This window comes from Rhinichthys klamathensis, unplaced genomic scaffold (assembly GCF_029890125.1).
Source record: "Rhinichthys klamathensis goyatoka isolate OS25496 unplaced genomic scaffold, OSU_Roscu_1.1 h1tg000076l_1, whole genome shotgun sequence".
Taxonomy (NCBI): domain Eukaryota; kingdom Metazoa; phylum Chordata; class Actinopteri; order Cypriniformes; family Leuciscidae; genus Rhinichthys; species Rhinichthys klamathensis.
This window is the reverse complement of record NW_026606618.1, coordinates 640,227-664,448: the sequence shown is the minus strand read 5'-3', so window position 1 is coordinate 664,448 and position 24,222 is coordinate 640,227.

Here is a 24,222-nt window from a genome sequence, read left to right as displayed (position 1 = left end):
ATTCAGTCAAACTATAATGAAAACCAAAGTTCCATGTCTGCATGAGGATAATAGTATTGACACATTTTCTTTTCTGTGTGATTTTAGCTCATTGCCCTTTTTTTTAGCATTAATCTAGCATGGAGAATGGACTTTAATTGAATGGAGGCTACTGTGGTGCTTAAGTTGCATTGCGATTTTGGATTGATTTAGGCCCTTGTGCTGCTAAATCTCACATTATGCTTTTGTGTTATAAACAGCATGCTGAACCCCATAAAATCTATAGGCTTTCTCAATTGGCTGAGAATGAAACATGGGTAGGTTGACGACTAAAATTACAAGCGTATCAAAAACACTTGCGTTTATTTGGGGGACAAATTCCTGAGTTACGAATAAGACTGGATAGACTAATAAGATCAATGGATTAGCTCAATAACTGGATTCCCTGTGGAACTATGTAACCAGGTCTTGTTTGGTGTACATTTCAAAAATACAAGTGCCATGACCTACTGCTGCATTGATTGTTTTCCCATTCAAACAAGTGAAAATTAATTAAAGATGTAACACAGGACCTCATAATTGTCTTTGACTCAATCAAGTGGCCACTTAGTTTCACTAATGAGGGATGCAATGGCATTACCGCAGTGAATTGATCAAACAGTGGTCTCACCAATAATGGAGTCTCTGGTTTCATCTCCAGACGACTCATCGTCTTCTCCGTTTATTGTTCCTTCGTGCCAGGATTGCGTCCAACACTTAAATGGGGCGTATAACTGTGGCCACTTACTCAGTGCTGTTGTGTTTCTAGGCTTTCTTGTGTTTCACAAGTGAGAGCATCTTCCCCTTATCAGAAGCGACGGAAAAGAGAGACGCTGGAGTTCCCCAGGGGGAGACAGCAGGCTCGTCTGAGTGCCATGATCAATATGGGTCCTCCACGCTTTTATATCAGGAAAATAATACAGCAGCACCATAATGCATCTGGTTATGGCCCCCCGGCATACGCTTAGGGAGGCTGCCGTTTCTCATTCGCTATAAAGCAGTCCCTTTTCAGCACGTCCCCCAAGGGCTCATGGCACACGGTATCAACGGGAAAACAAAGCACTTTTTACTGTTAGCGATGGTGCAGTCAAACCTAAACTATGGATTTCTACCACCTAAGGTGGGACACTTCACTACTTACATAATATACTGAGGTAGTGTGTTTGTTTAGGTCTACATGTACATTTACAGAGTTCCTACCCTGCAAAGGAATGACTTTGTGAATTTGTATTTTCTATTTGATTTCGGTATATATATATAAAAAAAATCTATCAATAGGATAGTTCAGCCAAAAAAGAAAATTCTGGCAATATTACTCACCCTCATGTTGTTAAAAACCTGTATGACATTTTTTTTCCCTGCGTGGCACAAAAGAAGATATTTTGAAGAATGTGTCAACTGTTTTGCCCATACAATCATAGTCAGTGGGGTTCAAAACAGCTTTGGACCCTACCCAGATATAATCGGCCCGAGCTCGGCTGCCCCGCGGCGCCTGCGGCTCAGACTCGGCATCGGCGTGTGTTAACCGGGCCGAGTGTGGCCCGCAGCTCGCTCTGGCACATGCATTTTTGTTACGGCTGTAAAGCACTGGGCCGATTCATGTTCACCATAACTGGTAACCCGGCTCTGCCTGTATGATCTGGACCACTTCTGGAAATGACTCAGATTAAATCAATGATGGTTTTAATGAAGCAATAATTAACATAAAAATTATTTTAAAATTGACGTAAATTCCTGACCGTATCTGATGCTTGTCCAAAACAAAATATTAATATTTTTTGCAGTAATTATAATAATAATAGTGTCGTTTTACACAGAGCATTCTTTAATATTTATAACCATAGCAAAAATATTTAGTTGTCATGAAGATCATTCTTTACTTTATGTATTTTAAACATGCATGCGCGCTAGGTGACATCACTCGCACAGCAGTCATGGTGATCGCAGTCGCGGCATTGGGTGAGTAGTGGCAACCGCAATTAGGCAAAGTCACTTCATTTTATTGCCTATTTCAAATATTTACCACCATTGACAGCGGTCGACGGCTGTAAACTCTGGGCGCTCGGTCGGCTCAGACCCGTTTACCAGTATGAAGCCGATTTCAACGGTTAGTTACTGCAGCAAGCGCCAGCACGCATGCTCAGCTCATCACTGGAGTGACGTGTGGACAACTTTGGGTGAAATAAAACTCCACGCCTGACTTGGAATCATCCCTTCTCGATTCTGCGCCATTACGGTGAACTTGAGGTAAGTCTTGTGTTCAATTTCAAGCATCAACATTTCACGCCGAGCATAGGTTCAATCGAGTTCCCTTAACTTCTTATATTAACTCTACATTTCGAACTGTTGCTGATTAAATGTTGATTATTATCGATCCGTTTAAACTTTGTTCGTGGTCCTTTGACATGCTTCCCTCCAGATGAAACGAAAAGAAAGAATTCAGAATTCAGTTAAGAATTATTAATTAGGACAATAATTGTTTATCATGTCTAAGTAGTGCAAGTTAGGTTAATATGAAAGTGGCTCTGATTTTTATGGCGCGAACGAAGCTAACATTGACTAACGTTAGCTGGGCTGTTAGCTCTTCTTTGGAGCCAGAATTAGTACATTAGACGCCATTTTTATTGAATGCAATTTACGTGAATAATATTTACGAGCACAGTCTTTGATCTGTGGAAGAAAATAAAGTGGAACAAAATTTTAGCTGGATTAAGGCCCACCGCACAGACTGGCAACAAACATTGTCAAAAAGTATACACATTTTGATCCTGTAAGAAAATGTTTATTTTACTTATGTAAATTGTAATAGAGGAATGATGTGAGACTTTGGTATAAGTCATGCTGAAAGCTGGGTCATTGTCTGTTGCTGAGTGAGATCGGGACTCTTATTATGAAAATGAACTGAGGACTCTTATAGAGGAGCAGTATTGCGCCGGCGCCCTCGCAGTATGATTACTCTGACACGTTTGCTCCTGTTTTTACAGGTATGATAACAACTTAATATGCAGACGAGTCCTGTAATTCCGATGTATGTTCATGCTGCAAATATTTTGTGTATTAATGTTCTGGGTTGTGAAGATATTGAATATGTGCAGACCGTCCGCCATTTTGTGAACGCTGTGACATGACGTGGTCGTGAAATGCATTTAATGGCCTTTTGCGCAGAGCCTGTAACAGATGCACTTTCGACATTTAACAATATCGAGAAGAAGAAAGTCGTGTCTGAAAGCTGCAATCTTTTACTTGTATTGGTTAAAATGAATGGGCAATATCTCGTGTTTTTCCGTGGGTGCTCGAATTTGTCGGTGGCTGATGGCTTATTATTCATAACATGTTTGCTGGCGTTTGTCTGTGCGGTGTGAATTGGCCTATAGTTGTAGTTTTATGGTGCAAACTGAAGTAACGTATGCACTATAGTAACATTTAACCTGTCCTTCCAGAAAAATGCAGAGTTTTTTTTTGTGATTTGTTGCGGGCAAAAATCCTTAATTATGCGGCACGTTTTCTTAAAAAATGCGACGGAATATTTATGCAATTGTATGCGATGAAAAAAAGTGATTCCCCAAACACCCTGTTCTCACTTAATCTCCCTTAATGTAAAGAGTAATTTCTTATTACTTCCTATGCTAAGCAAGCATACTACATCACAGAAAGTGCTGGGAATATTTATTTCAGTTTTATTTCAGACCTTAATAAACACATGGCTCAAACTTACAAAACATTGATGAATCAAACATGTTCTGTAGCTTTACAAAAGGAATATGCTAACGTTACAACTTCTGTAAAAATGAATAATATATATATATATATATATAAGTTTGCTTTCTGTTTTACAGAGTTAGCTATACAAAACAGACATCTGTTAAAATAAGTGCTTCCAATGCACAACGTGCAATATCTTACTGTAATGTAAATTTACATGTCTTGTAACATATTTGTGGCTTTTTTATTTTAGAACACCCCACAAGTACATGACACACAGAACAGGTCTTCTCGAGAGGCTGTGCCTACAGGTAGGAATTCTACAAAGTGATCTTTCTCGGTTTACTCTGACATATCTACATATAATGTTTTGCTACTAATCTGCTATGCCTGCTTTTTCTTGTCTTACAGCAATTGCCAAGGAGATCCTCATTCAGCTCGATTCTATCAGAGCAGCAGTTGGTCATCCTGGTGCATTTCCAAAAAATCTCCAGCAGTCAAGCAGTTCCAGACTTCACGCCAGACCCAACACATTTTGGGCTCCCGCCACTTTCAACTATTGAGGAGCTACAATGTTTGGAGGAGACATTAAAGAATCCAGAGGAGAGGAAAAATCTGGTGAGTTAATTTATACATTAATCAGATCATTCCTAAAAGTCAGTCCCCACTCTCACTCATGCTATATTCCTTAAATAACTAACAGGGTTCTCGCGGGGCCTTAAAAAGCCTTAAAAGCATTGAATTTATTAATTTGGAAATAATACCTTAAAAAGACTTTAAAAGGTCTTGAATTTTGATGTTTGTTTCTTAAAAATTGTGCTGTATGTTAGGGCTGGGCGATATGGAGCAAAAAATATATCTCGATATATTTTGCTAAATCTCGATATTCGATATATATCTCGATATCTTTACAGGAAAATGGATGTGAATACAACTCAAAATATAGGCCTACAATCAATAGAAAATTAATTTTCCATAACAGAATGTAACCAAATGAGAAAAATGAAACACAGGGCCTGAATTTCGTCATCATTATTAATCACGTGATTCATATACAGAAACTGAATAAAGTAATCAAATGGAAAATAACACTGAGTAGTATTTTAGTCCTGAATAAACTAAATACATAGGTTATTAATCCTGATTCCTTTAACTCAGCGGTTCTCAAAGTGTGGGGCGCGCCCCACTGGTGGGGAATAGAGACGTGATAGGTGGGGCGCGCCAAACGGGAGGAAATTTTCCTTTTTATGCCTTTATATCTTTATCCAGACATCCCAAATGTTCCGGGAGTCTCCCGCATATTGATAGCGGCTCCTTGACGCCCGCAAATGAGATCCAATCTCCCGGAATCTGGAGCAAGACGGCGCACTAGATTAGTGTTATGTGTGACTATTAATGCAGCGCGTGTGAGAGCAAACAGCTGTGTGTTGCCGCTTATGAGACCGGTTCACCCCCGGGGGCGACAACAAGTAACAGGAATTCCCCACCCCCAAAATAATGATTGACGTGACGTCGGCATATTAATTGTAGCGGAACAAACTTTTGCGCCCATAGATATGTAGCCTATGTTTCGCGCCGATGGCCAGGCGCGCTGGAAGCTGTTTCATGCGTAAGTGGGGGCTGAGGGCTGGGTTGGAAAATATGTGACGTCATTATGTTGTGGCTTACGACAAGACATGAAATTTCTCTAAACATTGAACATGATTTGAGAGTGGCAGTATCAAGCCTGCAACCCTGCTTTGAGAAATTGTGCAATGCAAAACAGGCTCATTGCAGTCACTAATGCAGGGATAAATAGACCTGTCTTGCCAAATGGATTTCTCTTCTTTTCTTTTTTTAACAGATTGCAAAGTGGCACTTTTATTTCTTTTCTATTTTTGAGGCACTTTTATTTTCTCTATTTTTGAATTTAATGCAAGTTATGACACAGATGCACTTCATTCTCTGTATTTTTTGAACTTGCTGTTATTTGATGTAGATAGTTAGTTTGTATTTAGATACAACGTGTTACTATACTGATACTACTTGTTACTTCAATAAATTGGAACATTTTAAGCTTGTTATGTATTTCATTAGCATTGTGTCGGGGCGATGGGGGCAGGTGGGGCTTGAAAATTCCCCCTTGTCCAAAGTGGGGAATGACCGAAAAAGTTTGAGAACCACTGCTTTAACTTAAAGCTATCTTTTGTTGTATTGACAACAAAATGAATGACACACATATGGCTGCCGTCACTTTAAGAGCTAGTGCACGGATCCTGTGTTCATTATACTGGCATGCGTTTTATGCTTATTAAAGACAAAACCGACTATGTTTAGAGTATACTCACGACGACTGAAATTGACAATTGTGCGTGTTAAAGCAATATAATCCGCGAAAAATAACTTTTGTTACTGGCCAGCTGTTCTTAAGGCGGATTTTCTATGAATGTGCGCATAGAAAATAATCTCTCAGAGAGCGCGCGAGCACTGATTAGTTTAAAATCGCTTGAATGTTTAAACGGGTAAGACTTAAAAAGACGTGCAAATGGTAAACTTCAGTCACGATGCACTGCTGGCCCGATTGTGCGAGTGAATATCCATCATGTCCCGACTCCTAAACGCGAGTGTGTGTTATGGCCGCAGCTCTTGATGCTTGCCTTGCACAACACATTATGAGAGAAGAGAAAGAAGACGCGGCACCGCTGAACACTCACGCTGTTTGTGAAATTGCGTCTGGCAGATAGTTCTTAAAAGAATGATTTGATTTTATAATCTGTGTGGATTACGATTGCGGGAATTTCCCGCATTATAAATGGGAGACCTGCGGGAATGATTAGAATTATGCGCAATACCCACGCCGAAATTCGAGCCCTGGAATAGTTTAAAACAAGACGTTTGTAGTAGCCTTCTGATTACTGGAGTCCATTAATCGAACTTCCATGCCTCTTATATAGTAATTATATATTGTAGTATGTAGGCTACCAATTTACTAATGCAATTAATGCTCACACTCGGTTTCTCTCGTGCTCTGTCGCTCGCGCGCAGACACACTCGGAGTTCTGTAGCCTCCGGGCTGGTTGCGGATGAGACAATTGTTGAATGAGACAACACGCGAGGTGAGGGGGAACAAAAGCAAGGAGGCGGGGGCGAGCACAGCACAGAGAAGGCAAACAAGCAAAGTGGCGAAATCAGGATTAAATATAAACAATATATCGATATATACGATATGTCAAAATCCATATCGTGTTTAAAAAATATCTCGATATATTTTAAATATCGAGATATCGCCCACCCCTACTGTATGTAACATCTCCGTATTGTATTTTTCCTCAAAAGTTTCATTTGTCAACCATCATCGTTCTCAGCCACTCCCTCTGTTCGCTGATTGGTCCTACAAAAAATTGATTTCTGGAAACCTAAGAATATACAGCAGTCCCAGACGTAGTACTGAAGGAAAATGAAATTGAGCGGAAGTGCGTAGGAGGGCGCAGCCAGGCTAATTTCCCATGCCTGACAGCGCTGGTCAATGGATTGATCTCTATGAAGTGAAACATCAGATACCATATGTAATTTGAGTAAAAAAATAAAATAAATAAAAATAAGATATTGTTTGATAAGTGCTGATTGAAGTCCGTGAAATCCAAAAAAGTAGTGCTTTACGTCCTTGAAAGTCCTGGAATTTCATAATGGCAGAGTCTGTACGAACCCGTCAAATATAAATCACCTTATAATGGGAAGGTTAATTTGTCATTTTTCAGATCAGGTCACATCAGGTGCTCCTAAATGTTTGACTGTGCTCCTAAACTTTTTAAATTAAAAAGAAATGTAAGTGTAGAGGAGAGCCTTGCATCCAAATTAAGTTTTGGTGGTTGCAGAGTAACATCACGTGGTCATGCTGCCCTCTTCTATCTTGTGTTTTTCTCAGATGCAGTCCGCCGGAATGCCCTGACCAAAGACTCTACAGAAAAGGAAATAGAGCTCCTCATCACCAGGTGGCTGCAGCCTCTGATAGGGATGGTGGCCGAAGCCAGAGGGCGAACAGGCAGACAACATAGACCTCAAAAACGCAGTGGGATTAAATGTTTTAAAGTTACAAATTTGATATTGGAAATTAGTATTTTGAACTCCTTGATTTTACATTAATGCTGTGATATTTCAATATCTGTTATTAATGTGTGTGTGCCCTTGTTTATATTACATGGGGACCAAATGTCCCCACAAGTATAGTAAAACCTTAGATCACCTACATTGTGGGGACCAGCCAGTGGTCCCCATGAGAAAAACAGCTTTTAAATCATACTAAGTAATGTTTTTTGAAAATGTAAAAATGCAGAATGTCTCCTGTGATGGGTTGGTTTAGGGGTAGGGTTAGTGTAAGGGGACAGAATATACATTTTGTACAGTATAAAAATCATTATGCCTATGGAGAGTCCCCACAAAGATAGCGAACCAGACGTGTGTGTGATGAGCTGACTTTGTTAATTTAAGTAGTGTCCTTCATTCATCAGAGGGGAGAGAAGTGTGGTCCAATAAAAAAATGCATTAAACATGAAACCTGTCTTCCTTGTGCTGTTTTATTTAAAATTATCTTGCATAAATAACGGCTGCTCAGCTATTTTAGTATTAACCTGACATGAATGAAAAATCAATAGTTTAAATAAGCCAAAACAAGGAACGGGATTGGAGGGGAGCGTTACGTCCTCTCACTCGGGGTTCCGCAATCGGGCCGCATTAAAACCGAGCGCTCGGCCGAGTGTTTAAGCCTTAATCGGACAGCGTTAAAACCGAGTGCTCGCAGAGCAATCGGACCTAGATTCATGCCGAGGATCGGCCGAGTGTTTTAGCCTTAATCGGGCCGCTCTCGGCCCGCACAATTTTTGCTAGCTGGGTATTAACTTTCATTGCATGGATAAACGTTTTTAAAGTATTTCCTTTTGTTTTCCACAAAGGAAAGAGTCAAAGTCATATATAATTTGAAAGACATGATGGGACGTAAATGATGACACAATATTCATTTTTGGGTAAACCCTTGTTTTCAGGGATTGTATAAGTGTATTTTGCTTCTATTTGTTTAAAGCATAAACAAATGTATAAACTTTTGCATGTACTTGATTAGAATAATAATCTATTTTTAGTTAAAGTAATGTGTTTGTTACATCAATAAGATAGAATGAAAGAGGTTAATGAGAGCAATAAAAAGGAAAAGTAAGCTCAAGTACAAGTCATCTTTACAGACATACCGCTAACATCTTACACAATTTTGCTAATACGATAATGATTTTTATTGTAACTAACAAAAGATAAAAATGTTTTTGAGTAAATATCTAGAATATTCTGCTAAGTGTGTTCATGTCACCAAACAGAATTGCAAAAAAAAAATCATATATATACTGTATATAACAGGCTTTACTCACCTTGATTAGTACTGGTTGAGACAAACAGATAGCCACACCCCCAACTCTTGCGAGAGTTGGCAAGAGTTGGGGGTGTGGCTATCTGTTGCTTGTTGCTGGGATACTCAAACACACAGAAGTGTTACAATATTTACACTTTTGGAGGGAAATTAACTCACAAATTACTTATTGCTGACTCTGGGATAAGAGTACAATGTGATCTTCCATGTTGACATGGTATTACAAAAAGCTATTTTGCCAGCTTCCACCTTAGCTGCTAGAATTGAAGAGGATATATTTAGATGATGATGGATTATGTGTTTAGCTACAATGTGTTTCATGGAGGAACAGGGTGGCATCTTAGGAATATAAGTGCAATATTTGAATGTCAAGGAGGTCTTGAAGAAAAAGTATGGTATGAAAGACGCAAACCACCCTTCACTCTATTAATTTACGTTCCCCGAGGCCACTTCAAACGGCATAAATCTAATAACAGGGTTCTAGTGAGGTGCATCATGGGTAATATATAAACTCCACTTTATGGCCCAGAAGGGCAGGAGAGGGATCTGATGAAATATAGATAGAGAGAGTAAACTCAAAGCTCAGCCACATAATGTATCAGGAAAACATGGTCGATAGCAGATTTGAAATGTGATTAAAATGTGCTTACAATGATAAACACCTCCTCCCGAAATATGTTTACTTTTCATTTCTCATCTGCAAGGCTGGTTAAGCTTGGTCACTTGTCCACACACAGCACGTCTGCAAGACTGTAAGACAGTATCCTACACAGTGACAAAAAGAATGGAAAATGACTATTCTTGAAGTCAGGCAACATCTATATGCTTCAGTCGCTTTGCCAAACCAGCAGCTTGCCTGAAACAACCCTTGAGATTGAAGACTGGTGGCTTCAGAGCAGACCTCTCATCTCGGATCTTTGCTTTTGATCTGGATGTCTCTTGATATGTCACAAGTGCGTGTCGGCTTCAGTCTGATATGACCTCATCAGACAGCAGAGCCCTCTGTTCTCCTCCAGCCCTATTAGTTGATATGGTTGGAGAGGTTCCTCTGTAGTTATTTTTCGAGTCCTTATTGCTGTGTCCGGTTTCATTGCCGGAATGGACAGTGAACCAGGCGAGAGAGCGAGATGATGTAAGGAAAACTCATAGGAGGTCATCCTTGCTGGCCTCAATACCCTGAGTATCGACAACCCAGTGGCATGACGGCGCCAGCTTGTTAAACTCATGTCCGTTGGCAAAGAGAACACGGCTGCGTTTTATTCCCAAGAGGACACTTGCTGTTTCAACCTCTCTACATTGTTAATCTTTATTGATCTTCCGCTAGAGACATTTGCACTAGGTACAACGTGGATACATATTGCTCTAAATCTGTTTGTATGTTTTAGCAGGAGCGAACAGGTGTGGAGGACTCATTCCTCGTATGTTTGGCTCGCCTTCACCAATATGATACGCCTTCAAGCAGAAACAAAACTACAAAGTGAGAGCGATTTGCAACCGCTGATGGTCCAAATAGCAAAAATCTGACATTTTCCCATAAAGAAACTGATCTTCTTAATCCTTGCCTGTATTAGCTTGCTGTTTACTCTCCTTGAGCTGTTGATGCCTCACACCTGAGTACACCAATCTTTAATTAAGACTCTCAGCAAGACTTCCGCGCTGTTCTCCCAAGACTCCCGTTCCCATGAACTTTCCTAATGTTAATTTAACTTTATGCTGCCCCGAACTCCATTTCATATCAGGCACTAGTTCTTACTTAACCTGACTCCGCCAGATGGATTTGCTCCGCATATCCATCTGGAAACCTTCCGTTGAAGTAGTTTTGGTAAGGGGCGAAAATACTGGTTAGCTGATTGGCCTATGTTGGTGATAGACGGGCCAAATCAACCAATCAGATCAACGAAGCATATGACGTACTAACAGAGCGTATCTTTTCCTCTGAGAAAAGCCTCCAGAGCAGTGTTTTGCTCTTCTTTCAGTGAAGAAATACTCTGTAATTCCGATAAAACTTGCTCGATAGCCACGCTGATGCTAGTTTCATCCGCTGAGGCCGACATGTTCTTTAGACTGAACTGACGCGCTTCTCGTTGCGTCACACCTCAACCCGCCTCAAAGCCAACGCTGATTGGACGTTCGTTTGGTGAACTGCTCCCAAATTTTCTTTAACGGAAAGTATCCAGACTGATCTGCGAGTGAAACCTTGAAAGCTCGCGAGATCAGGATGGTCTCGCGAGGCTAGTTCTTACTTGCTATATTTGTGGGAAATGCACAGTGATGGGAATAACGGCACGGCATTACTTTTTCCAGTAGGCTAACGAGTAATCTAATTGATTACTCTTCTCATCTTAATAACGCCATTACCGTTACTGCCAAAAAATGCGGCATGTTACTATAACTGATTAAGCTGTTTTTTTTTCATCAGACCAACCAGATCTCTGAGCGAGAGGCAAATACTTTTTTTACTGTTCTTCCTTGGTTAGTGGGCAGAGCACGAGACAACCGCATAAATGCTGACGATTGGCTGAGGTAGAGTAAAATGTCATTGTAAGCCAATCAGAGGTAGAGTTGGGCGGGTGTTCGAAAATTCGAAAGCACGCATAGTAGTGATGGGCATTCGGCTCTTTTGACTCAGTTCACTGAAAAGAGCCGGCTCTTTTGGCTCACAAGCGGCTCTTTAAATGACTTTGACTATAATATTTCAATTTTTATTACATAATTATTCAATTTCTATAGGCTAAATTTGTATATAAAAAAAATAGAGTCGGCTCTTCAGATATGCGAGCCAGCTCCCGACGTTCACCTAAAAGAGCCGGCTCTTAGAGTCGGCTTATTCGCGAATCGCGAACGACCCATCAAAAGCTCATTCGCGAACGAGTCGATCCATCATCACTAACGCTCATTCGCGAACGACCCATCATCACTAACGGCTAACGCTCATGAATTGCGAACGACCCATCATAACGCATAGTCGGACAGGACAGGACACACAAGGAACAACACAAGCCAGTCAGTCAACGAGAGACAGGTATGGCGACGAGCCCAAATAATCCAAAAGCCTTCTCTAAATGCAAGTATAGACATTACTTTTTCTTTCAAGAAATTAAAGGAACGAATGTTATCGTGAAATGCACATTATGGCCTGGGCAAAAGTGCCTATTAATTGTCCATTTCATTATAATATTCAGATTTATCATAAATATTGAACATGCACATGTATTTTAAGTTCCGAGGGGTAGAGGTGGGGTCACATTTGAGCATTTAACATTTAATTTTACTTGAAAGTAATGCAATAGTTACTTTCTTAAGTAACTAGTTACTTTTAAAATTTGTAACTGAGTAACTAATTTAGTTACTTTTTGGAAGAAGTAACTAGTAACTGTAACTAATTACTTTTTAAAAGTAACTTGCCCAACACTGGAAATGCAATATGTGTATTATTAATATTAAAAATAGTAACTTGCATGTGTTGTGGAAAAATATTTCTAGGACGGTTAGAAGTGGAAAACTGTGAATAGCAACTCAGGAGGTATTTTGTGGGGGGTAAAACTGATCATCTTGCTTGCTTTAACAAATCCTCAACTCACCTCACCACACTCACACATGAGAAATGATTCATGAGATTTTTACTGAGGATTTCAGCGAAGAACATGGAATGACTGTAAACCTCCCTGTTCCTCAGCGGCAGGGTCTCAGAGTGAGATGGTAAGAGAAGATTATTCATTGCAACATACTGTGGAGTGGAGCTTTCACATCACTCATGTATAAGTGACTTTAAACAATGAAGAAGAAAAAACTGTGATTGATCTTCTGTTAATTCGCTTACTTCATATTCAGATTCAGATCAGGTTATTCATTTTTTGTCCATTCTTCCATTCATACAATAACACACAAATTTCTCAAAAGTGACGTTTCTTTATTCCTTCATCATGCTTTTTTCTTTCCTTCGTGTTCTTCCTTCCTTCCCTCCTTCATTAATTAATCCATCCTTCCTTCCTATGTTGTCTCCTTCTTATTTTCTTTTTTCTTCCTTGTTTCCGATCTTTCTTCTTTTCCTGCCTCCTTGTTCTTCTATTTTTCTTCCCTTCATTTTTGTGTACTTCTAAAAATCTTTCTTGTTTTCCCTTCCTTTTTCCATCTTGTGTGCTTTCTTTCCCTATTCCTTCCTTCATTCCTTCCTGTTTTTCTGTACTTCCTTCCTTACTTCCTTTGTAATCTTTCTTCCTTTCCTCCTTTTTCATTCTTCCTTCCTGTTTTTCTTTTACTTCCTTCATGTTCTTCCTTCCTTCCTTCCTTTTTTATTCTTCCTTCCTTCCTCCTTTTTCATTCTTTACTTCAGTCGTTCGTCCTTTTGTTCATTCCTTCCTTCGTTTGTGTCCTTCCTTCCTTCCTTTCTTCCTGTGTACTTTCCTTCTTCCTTCCTGGGTTTTTCCTTCTTCTCTTCCTGTCTTCCTTTACCTCACAAGATCTTTGTTGGACTTGAGATTGTTCCACCTGCAGTTCTGCTTGTCAATGAGATGAGTTACCGTCCACAGATGAACAACACTTGCACATTAATGCTCTTCAAAAGTGCACCTTTTCTTTTCATACGGGCTAAATGCTCTAAATGTACAGAAATCAATAAAATGTGTACAATAAAGGATGTAGTGATGAGGGCAAGTCCACCGCATTATACTATGATTAGAGTGGCAGTACCACTTAATATATGAGCAAAAGGAAGCTATACTTATGCAATTAAAACACCGGTAGATGACACAAAAGTGTTAATTCCGTTTTTTATCTTTATACTAGGTATGTAAAAAAAGATTATCATTATTACGTCCTAGGTTTTTGCAGCACCTAAAATATTACGATAATAGTTTACTGTTAATGGGCTTTTAAACATTATCACTTGCTTTTAGAAACAGTAATTCTACATAAGATGATATGGCTTACATGGAAGAATGAGGCTTTCTTAAAAGGTAGCCTACATATGCTTAACACATACATAATATACTCAAGGTAAAGGATGACTTTGAGGTTACATTAATATCATTAATGCATGCAGAAAGGACACCCACGCTGCATTCTTAGGCAAGAACAAAGCAACAAACCTCTTCAACGCCTCTTCACTGTGTCTATAGAAATCAAAGAGGGGCATCACCTGAGTCTACAACACTAGACTCAAAGCAGTTTCTTGAGAGGAACTTGCATGAAATTCTGTGAAAAGAACTCACGCATGTTTCAATAGAAAAATATATAGCTACAGTATATTTTTAAGAAATTCAGTGATTGCAGTGTAATGGTTTATGTGATTTGTTTTAATTTCCCCATATTCTAGTGTTTTATTTCTTTCCCCCCCACCCCCTGGAGTGCACATGCTGCAGACGAGAGTGTAGCTGTCACTCTGACTGACCTTTTTACAGACCTCAAATTTCCACTGTAATTGTTTTCTTTTATTTTCCCGTCATACCATGCGGCCAACATTTTTCCCATGGTTAACGTCTGAGTTAACAGATTTTGACATATTTGCCTTTGATTATATAATGGCAAATTCAAGGTAATGGTGTTTAATCCATAAAAAAAACGTGTAAAAGTCAAGGCTAGCCACATGTTGTGTAAAGTTTGTGAAAACTATTATAATACTTTAAGGAGAAACACCCAATGGATCCCATTAGACTGCGCTGTCAGTTTAAAAGGAACATCTGTCATGAATGGTTTTTATTATTATTACTTGTCTGGTGAAAATCCTGTGATCATTTAGAAAAGTAAAACCTCTCAGCAAAAAGTTGCATGATTTTAGGAATGAATTCATGTCTACAAATGGTTTGGGATAATAATAATACATTTAAATATTTAAGTAGAAAGCAATAATATGAATTGCCTACTAATAATAACTAATAAATCCCTAATAATTATCAATACATTTCAATTAAAGTCCATGTCCACAAATGGTTTGAGATGAGTTACATATAAAAGGTTTTGCTTTAATAATATAATATAATATAATATAATATAATAAAGGCAATACAATAAATTGCCTACTAATAATAGCAATTATTACACTAATAATTATCAATAAAATCTTATTAAAATGCTCCATTTTATGTTCTAACTGCTTGATTTAACATTCTGACGATTTTAACTGACACAGCGAGGGCAATTAAAGTTGGTATTATCTCAGATGTTAAGTACTGCCAACAGAGAGACTTGAAATGATCACACATGGCAGTTAACTAGATACCTGAAAAACGTAGATACCTGGCATTTCCTTCTCCTAATTCAAAGCAGACAAAGGCACAGGCAGGGACGGACTGGGGCTAAAAAACAGCCCTGGACTTTCTCCCAAATAGGCCCATCATCCAGCCATTCACCCCTAGCCACTAGGATGTCCTGATACTATGCCACAATACTGTAACCTATATCAGACAAGGTATTCACAGCAAGTAATATCTCAAAAACAATGATGACAAACAATTGGGGTTTTGTTTATTAATGAAGCCTCAGTCTTCAAATAAAAACAAAAAAATGTACAATGCCATTACATCTGCATTGAAAATAAAATACAAATAATGAAATGTCACTGGCTACAGAAACCCTAATTACACAAACTTGTAATTATAAAACATTTAGTTACTATATACCAGGGGTCTCCAACCTTTTTGTGTGTGAGGGCTACCTCAAGGGATAAAATAATCTAGAAGGGCTATACTCAAAAATATTTATTATACATATAACATGGTGGTGTTTTTTTACCTTACCTTTACCTTTACTTTTAACTTTAACTTTTTTATTTTTCACCATCATATGCGAAATAATAAAATATCTTGATATTCTGGTTCAACAATTGGTGAAAAATTTGTAATATATATATATATATGTATATATATACACTCACCGGCCACTTTATTAGGTACACCTGTCCAACTGCTCGTTAACACTTAATTTCTAAGCAGCCAATCACTTGGCGGCAACTCAGTGCATTTAGGCATGTAGACATGGTCAAGACAATCTCCTGCAGTTCAAACCGAGCATCAGTATGGGGAAGAAAGTTGATTTGAGTGACTTTGAACGTGGCATGATTGTTGGTGCCAGAAGGGCTGGTCTGAGTATTTCAGAAACTGCTAATCTACTGGGATTTTCACGCACAACCATCTCTAGGGTTTACAGAGAATGGTCCGAAAAAGAAAAAACATCCAGTGAGCGGCAGTTCTGTGGGCGGAAATGCCTTGTTGATGCCAGAGGTCAGAGGAGAATGGCCAGACTGGTTCGAGCTGATAGAAGGGCAACAGTGACTGAAATAACCACTCGTTACAACCGAGGTATGCAGCAAAGCATTTGTGAAGCCACAACACGCACAACCTTGAGGCGGATGGGCTACAACAGCAGAAGACTCCACCGGGTACCACTCATCTCCACTACAAATAGGAAAAAGAGGCTACAATTTGCAAGAGCTCACCAAAATTGAACAGTTGAAGACTGGAAAAATGTTGCCTGGTCTGATGAGTCTCGATTTCTGTTGAGACATTCAGATGTTAGAGTCAGAATTTGGCGTAAACAGAATGAGAACATGGAACCATCATGCCTTGTTACCACTGTGCAGGCTGGTGGTGGTGGTGTAATGGTGTGGGGGATGTTTTCCTGGCACACTTTAGGCCCCTTAGTGCCAATTGGGCATCGTTTAAATGCCACGGCCTACCTGAGCATTGTTTCTGACCATGTCCATCCCTTTATGGCCACCATGTACCCATCCTCTGATGGCTACTTCCACCATGTCACAAAGCTCTAATCATTTCAAATTGGTTTCTTGAACATGACAATGAGTTCACTGTACTAAAATGGCCTCCACAGTCACCAGATCTCAACCCAATAGAGCATCTTTGGGATGTGGTGGAACGGGAGATTCGCATCATGGATGTGCAGCCGACAAATCTGCGGCAACTGTGTGATGCCATCATGTCAATATGGACCAAACTCCCTGAGGAATGCTTCCAGCACCTTGTTGAATCTATGCCACGAAGAATTGAGGCAGTTCTGAAGGCAAAAGGGGGTCCAACCCGTTACTAGCATGGGGTACCTAATAAAGTGGCCGGTGAGTGTATATATATATTATTCTCTAAAACCCTATTGTAGCATAAACATTTAGTATAAATATTTAATGCAAAATAAATAAATACACTGCCATAACTTCTAAACAAAAACATTACTGCATTACATTTAATAGCCTACATTTATAGGCCTACATGACTATTAATATAACAGCATTTTTAATATGAATACAGGCACATTTCTGCCAAAAAAGTTTGTTTTACTAAGTTACAGTTAATTCATAAGTTGTGGAGTGAAATGTCTTCTAACTGGTTTGTTCTTGGAACAATGTTTCGCCTGTTTTTTTTGCGTCAAGATGTTGAGAATATCAGCGCTGTTTAATCTGGCTTTTAACTAGCTTAAATCACAGCCATCTGTGGGTTTATAATAGAGATAGAGAATTCTGCGCTGAATTGAAATGCTTCTCAGTGGATCGCGCAACTCTGTGTAATAATGTTCGCGTGATCGAGATCAGTCCGCACAGCTGCTTCGGCCGCGATCGCAGTTTTTTTGGGCCGAGCTGATAATGCTCCGCGCTGGCATCCAACTTAAAGGTACATTGCTGCCACCTACACTACTGGAGTGTGAAACAGATTAGTGGGGGGAAAAAACAGGTTATGACTGCGTGTGTGGCGGGTGGTGGGCCGGCCCGCCGGCCGTCCTGGAGTACCGGCCGTTCTGTGATACTCCAGATCACACAGATGGCCAGTCCGCCCCTGGGCACAGGCATACCAACTTTACATCTGAACATTCCTCATTACTGCTTCATTTTTCTACAGTCAATGTTTCACGAAACAACTGTGATACTGATATGACTTGTCTTTCATGCCCGTGGAAGAAGCAAAAGCAGTTTTTGCTTATCAAAGTGAATCAAGTCAGGAGACCTCATCTAATTCTGCTTCATTGCATCTGAAGTTGTCCAGACAAATGCAATTCACAGCTGAACCAAGTCAAGCATTGGCTTCAACAGTGTGTCACACACATACACACACACTGACAGTACCAGTGTGGTAATCGGAGTGCAATGTCGAACATTTGATCCATCTCAGGGCTGACCGAGCAGCTGGTGTGTGGCTATGGGCACATCTAAGCTGTCAGACTTATCAGAAAGGCTGGTACATTGGGGATGGAGACACTGATAAGGCATCAATTATGCATGAAAATAGGTACTCTACATCGCTCTCAGGGTTGTCTTCGCCTTTCTTTTCCAACCATTTTTATCCAGGAGCACTCCGAATGCATGACTGCTGGACAGGTAATCCATCTCATAACCGTTTTTTTTCCCCCACAGACACTCATTTTTCCATTCGTGACCATCACATCTTGGTCATAATTTTCTAGTTGGAACCCCAGATAAGGCCCTGAAAGTTTTATGAGGACAAATAAGATCCCCATCTTGTCTAAGGGCCGATGTCATGATGTCATTGGCGACTGCATACGAGAAGACCTCAGATAAAAATCCGATACCTCAAAATTGAGACTTCTTGTGCTGGGGAGAACGAAAGAGAGAGAAAGGATTACTTTGAGCCCTTAATCTTATATATCAGATGTTCTCTTATTTCTAAAAAATTTTCAATGGCCCTCTCCCTAGGGTGTCAAAGTGGTCTGATATTGCTGGGACGACATGACCTGAAAGAGTAGGGCATAGTAATTCCCAGATGCAATACGATCCCCTATTTATTTCTCCCATTCTGTACGCCAAATGGCAAGTTTAACAGATGGGTCATCATCCCATCATTACTCAAAACCCTTTGAGAATAACAGTTTTAAAAATTCATGTCTGACTGAAAAGCCGAACAAGAATTCTTTATCAATTATTGGACCTTCCAGCTTTTCTCTCTGTATGTCTACTGGTGTTTACTTCTGTGGAGGTGGAAAATTGGGCCAGTGAAATTGGATGAAAAAATTAAGCTGACAGGTAATAAGAGTGACAGTCAAAAGAAATAATCTCCCCGAGGTACCCGACCCACGTGAGAAGAAACCCACAGGTGCGGCATCTATCATCTTGCTTTTTTTAACGTCTGCCACTGCAGGATATCCATAGGCAGCACTGAGAGTTTTGAAGAGGCCTCAGAAATCCTGTGCTTTTCTGGAGGGCTTACTGGCACACGTGGAATGTCAATTTAAGAGCATTTGTGCCCATTTCTGCTTGGATTAGTAGAACCCAGGGCATGCGAGTGACTGTGGGAAGAGATATTGTATTTTTGTCCTGTTTCCATTCATCACTCTCTTTACGCTCTTTTGAAATCAGAACTCTGAGTTTTCTTGCAGTTTAGTTCTGGTAATGACTGAATCGGCCATGTAGGTAGAAAATCATGAATATTAGTTTATCTGCATGTTGCCTGCACTGCTGGTGCTCAGTTTTGGGGAGTAGGCTAACTAACTAAAAGTAGCAATGCTAATAACTTAAAGTACTTTCCAGTAGTTTTTTGGATAACGAGTTACTTTTTCTTATTTATTTTTTATTTTTTGGGTAACAAGTTATTTTTTCTTACATTTTGTTGTATCCAAGTTGTACAGTGAAAAGAATCCAATACAATTAATTGAATCAGTTCATTTGAAAAATGATTCACAGGTCAAATAAATGATTCATTTCTGTGTGTCCTTTTTGCTAAATGTTGCTTTTCGTCACTGTGTTTTCAACTTAATTGTGTATTTTCAAGTTTTCTTTATTGTATTTATTGTGAATTTATTCTCTTTCGCCCAAAATTAGATCCTCCTTGTATTTTTGCCAGATAAATACTGCTCTGATTATAAAAAATAATCATTTATGAAGATATTTTCCCATCGCTGCAATGCTACTTTTTATTAGTAGTTTGTAGTGCTAGACACTTTTTAAGAGGTAGCTTGACTGTAATTCAAATACTTTAACAATATAATAACTAATTTACATAACTGAGTCCAAAACAATGACAAAGAGCATCATTTAACTACACATTTTAATTCACAAATGATGTAAAGGTTTGTCAAATGAAACCGTGAATAATTTTTCATATGGTTAATTTATATTCCCTAAAATGAATCAGCTTCCTAATGCTGTCACGTTCTAGTCCGATGATGATGAAGATTTAGATGAAATGGTAGTCTATTTATTAAACAAAAGTACAAACTCAACGAAAAAGTGTCCCATGCCCAAACAATACTGGACAAAGGAACGGAATGAACTGGATGGCTATATATACAAAATAACGAACTGAATACTAGCAGGTGTGATCTAATTAATGAGTAACCAAGGAGACTAACTAGTGGCGGGAAAATGAGAACAAAGGAACACTGACTAGAGAACTAAGACATGCTGAATAGGAACAGAAGACAGTTGCTGCGTCCCAGTTCGCATACTATCCGTCCTAAATAGTATTTGAAATTATTAGTGTGTCCCAAAGCATAGCATTTTGAAATGAGTGTTCCAAAGATACCAGGATTGTCTATTTTGTCCGGTTAGAACACGAAGTGCAGACCCATGCACACTCTAATGGCTAATATTGCCCTCAACCCATTGCGCGTTGGATGAGGATTCAATTGGAACTACAAACATTATTTTAAATGAGTCAACCCCACAAGATTACAGTTATAAAAATGAACCTCGTCTGAAAGGCAAAGGGGGAGGTGTTGCTGTATTTATAGTAATATTTTCAAAACCACTAAGAAATGTAGCTTTAAATATACTTCTTTTGAAGTATTGGTGCTTAATGTAAAAATATATAGTGTAAACGATAAATCACATTTGAGAATTCTGCTGGCTACTGTATACAGGCCACCAGGGCACCATAAAGATTTTATCAAAGAATTTGCGGACTTTCTATCAGATTTAGTATTGGCTGCAGATAAAGTACTAATTGTTGGTGATTTTAATATACATGTAGATAATGAAAAAGATGCTTTGGGATTGGCATTTAAAGACATTGTAAACTCAATTGGAGTTAGACAACACGTGTCAGGACCTACTCATTGTCGTAATCATACTCTAGATCTAATATTATCACATGGAATAGATGTTGGTGCTGTTGAAATTCTGCAGCAGAGCGATGACATCTCAGATCATTATCTAGTCTCATGTAAATTAAATTTAGCCAAGGCTGCAAAGCCGACTCCGTGTTATAAATACGTTAGACCTATAACTTCTGCCACTAAAGATTGCTTTATCAATAATCTTCCTAATCAGTTTCATCATCTCAGCATCCCAGATAGCTTAGAAGAACTCGATATTGCAACAGAAACGTTTAACTCTCTCTTTTCCAGCACTTTAGACGCAGTTGCTCCGTTGCGCTTAAAGAAGATTAAAGAAAATAGTCCAACGCCGTGGTACAGCGAGCACACTCAGGCCCTAAAGAGAGCAGCCAGAAAAATGGAGCGCAACTGGAAGAAAACTAAACTAGAGGTATTTCGGATTTCGTGGAAAGAGAGCTCAATTGCTTACAGAGAGGCTTTAAAAGCTGCTAGATCTGCTTATTTTTCAAACCTATTAGAAGAAAATAAACATAATCCTAGGTATTTATTTGAAACAGTGGCTAAACTAACTAAAAAGAAAGCTTCAAGCTCAGAAGTGTCAAAGCAACACGGCAGTGATGACTTTATGAACTTCTTCACTTATAAGATTGATAATATCAGGGACAAAATTATAACTATGCAACCGTCTACCACAGTATCGCATCAGGAAGTGCATTGTAGTCTCCCTGAGGAAAAATTTGATTTATTTGTTGCTATAGGAGAGGAAGAATTCTGCAAACTCGTTAATTCATCTAAATCAACAACTTGTATGTTAGATCCTATACCGACTAAGCTACTGAAAGAGATGTTTCCAGAGGTCATATATCCTCTTCTTAATATCATTAATTCATCTTTGTCTCTAGGATACGTACCAAAAACCTTTAAACTGGCTATGATAAAACCGCTTGTTAAAAAACCACAACTTGATCCTACAGAATTAGTCAATTACAGGCCGATCTCGAATCTGCCTTTTCTGTCAAAGATATTAGAAAAAGCAGTATCTTCACAACTATGTTCCTTTCTAGAAAGAAATGATATCTGCGAGGATTTTCAGTCCGGATTTAGACCGTACCATAGCACTGAGACCGCTCTCATTAGAGTCACAAATGATTTGCTCTTATCATCCGATCGTGGTTGTATCTCTCTATTAGTGTTACTCGATCTTAGTGCTGCATTTGACACCATTGACCACAACATTCTTTTAAATAGACTAGAAAACTATGTTGGCATTAGTGGAATTGCATTAGCATGGTTTAAATTATACTTAACTGACCGTTATCAGTTTGTAGCAGTAAATGAAGAGATGTCTTATCGATCACAAGTTCAGTATGGCGTACCACAAGGCTCAGTACTAGGACCGCTGCTGTTCACTCTGTACATGCTACCATTAGGAGATATCATTAGGAAACATGGAGTTAGCTTTCACTGTTATGCCGATGATACTCAGCTGTATATTTCTTCACGCCCCGACGAAACTTACCAATTCACAAAATTAACGGAATGCATAGCTGATATAAAAAATTGGATGACTAGTAATTTCCTACTACTAAATTCTGAAAAGACAGAGATTCTAATTATTGGACAAAAAACTTCCACACGTAATAACCCAGAATACTGTCTAACACTTAATGGCTGCTCTGTCAAGTCTTCGTCGTCGGTTAGGAACCTGGGTGTGCTATTTGATACCAACCTTTCTTTTGAAAGCCACGTGTCTAGTATCTGTAAAACTGCATTTTTCCATCTTAAAAATATATCTAAATTACGCCATATGCTCTCATTGGGAAATGCGGAACAATTAGTCCATGCGTTCATGACCTCAAGGCTAGATTATTGTAATGCTCTACTGGGTGGTTGCCCTGCACGCTTAATAAACAAACTACAGCTAGTTCAAAACGCCGCAGCTCGAGTTCTTACCAGAACCAGGAAATATGACCATATTAGCCCGGTTCTGTCAACACTGCATTGGCTCCCTATTAAACATCGTATAAATTTTAAAATATTGTTGATTACCTACAAAGCACTAAATGGTTTAGCTCCGCAGTACTTGAGCGAGCTCTTAACACATTATAGTCCTTCACGTCTATTGCGATCTCAAAATTCCGGCCAGTTGATAATACCTAGAATATCTAAATCGACTGCTGGCGGTAGATCCTTTTCCTATTTAGCACCAAAACTTTGGAACAGTCTTCCTACCATTGTCCGGGAAGCAGACACACTCTGTCAGTTCAAAGCTAGACTAAAAACACATCTCTTTGACCTAGCATTAGAGGTCTGCTACCCGACCCGAGCCCGACGGGTCCCGAAAAATGTGCGGGTTTCGGGTCGGGTTCGGGTTACTGTTAATGAACAGCCTCGGGTTCGGGTCAGGTTCGGGTTTAACTAAGAAAAACTAAATAGGCTATATATAGTTTGCGTGCCGTGTGCTTTGCCTGCTTGCTGTGTTGTGGTGACCGGCACGCGAGAGAGAGAAAGTATACGTAACGTTACGTGCGCAGATGTGCAATATGTGCATACACAGTCAGACACACAGGCTCTCTCTCTCAAATATAATGATATATATATATATATATATATATATATATATATATATATATATAATTATTTTAATTATTTGTTTTATTTTATCATATCTTTTATATCATAACTGTTTTGCGCATGTGCTACCGCTCTCGCGCACTATTTCAGTCACAATACAGAATACAGACAGACAGCCGACGACAACAAGCAAACCATGAGTCTGATAAAGCAAAAAATTACTTGGTAAGTTTTTTCTCTTACTGCTGTGCTGCCTGCTGATAGGGCCGCTGCGCCTACATGTATTTGTTTAATATGTCAAGCAATCATTAAATACAACATAGCATAGCCTATTGCAAAAATGGTATTTGCTGTGAGAAACAGAATGGACCTCGGGTTCGGGTCGGGTTCGGGCTTAATATGTAAATGTTATTGTCGAGTCGGGTCGGGTCGGGTTAAATGATCGCGGATACGGGCCGGGTTCGGGCTTCAGTTTAAAGCCCGTGCAGACCTCTACCTAGCATACACATAATACATTATAGACTTCT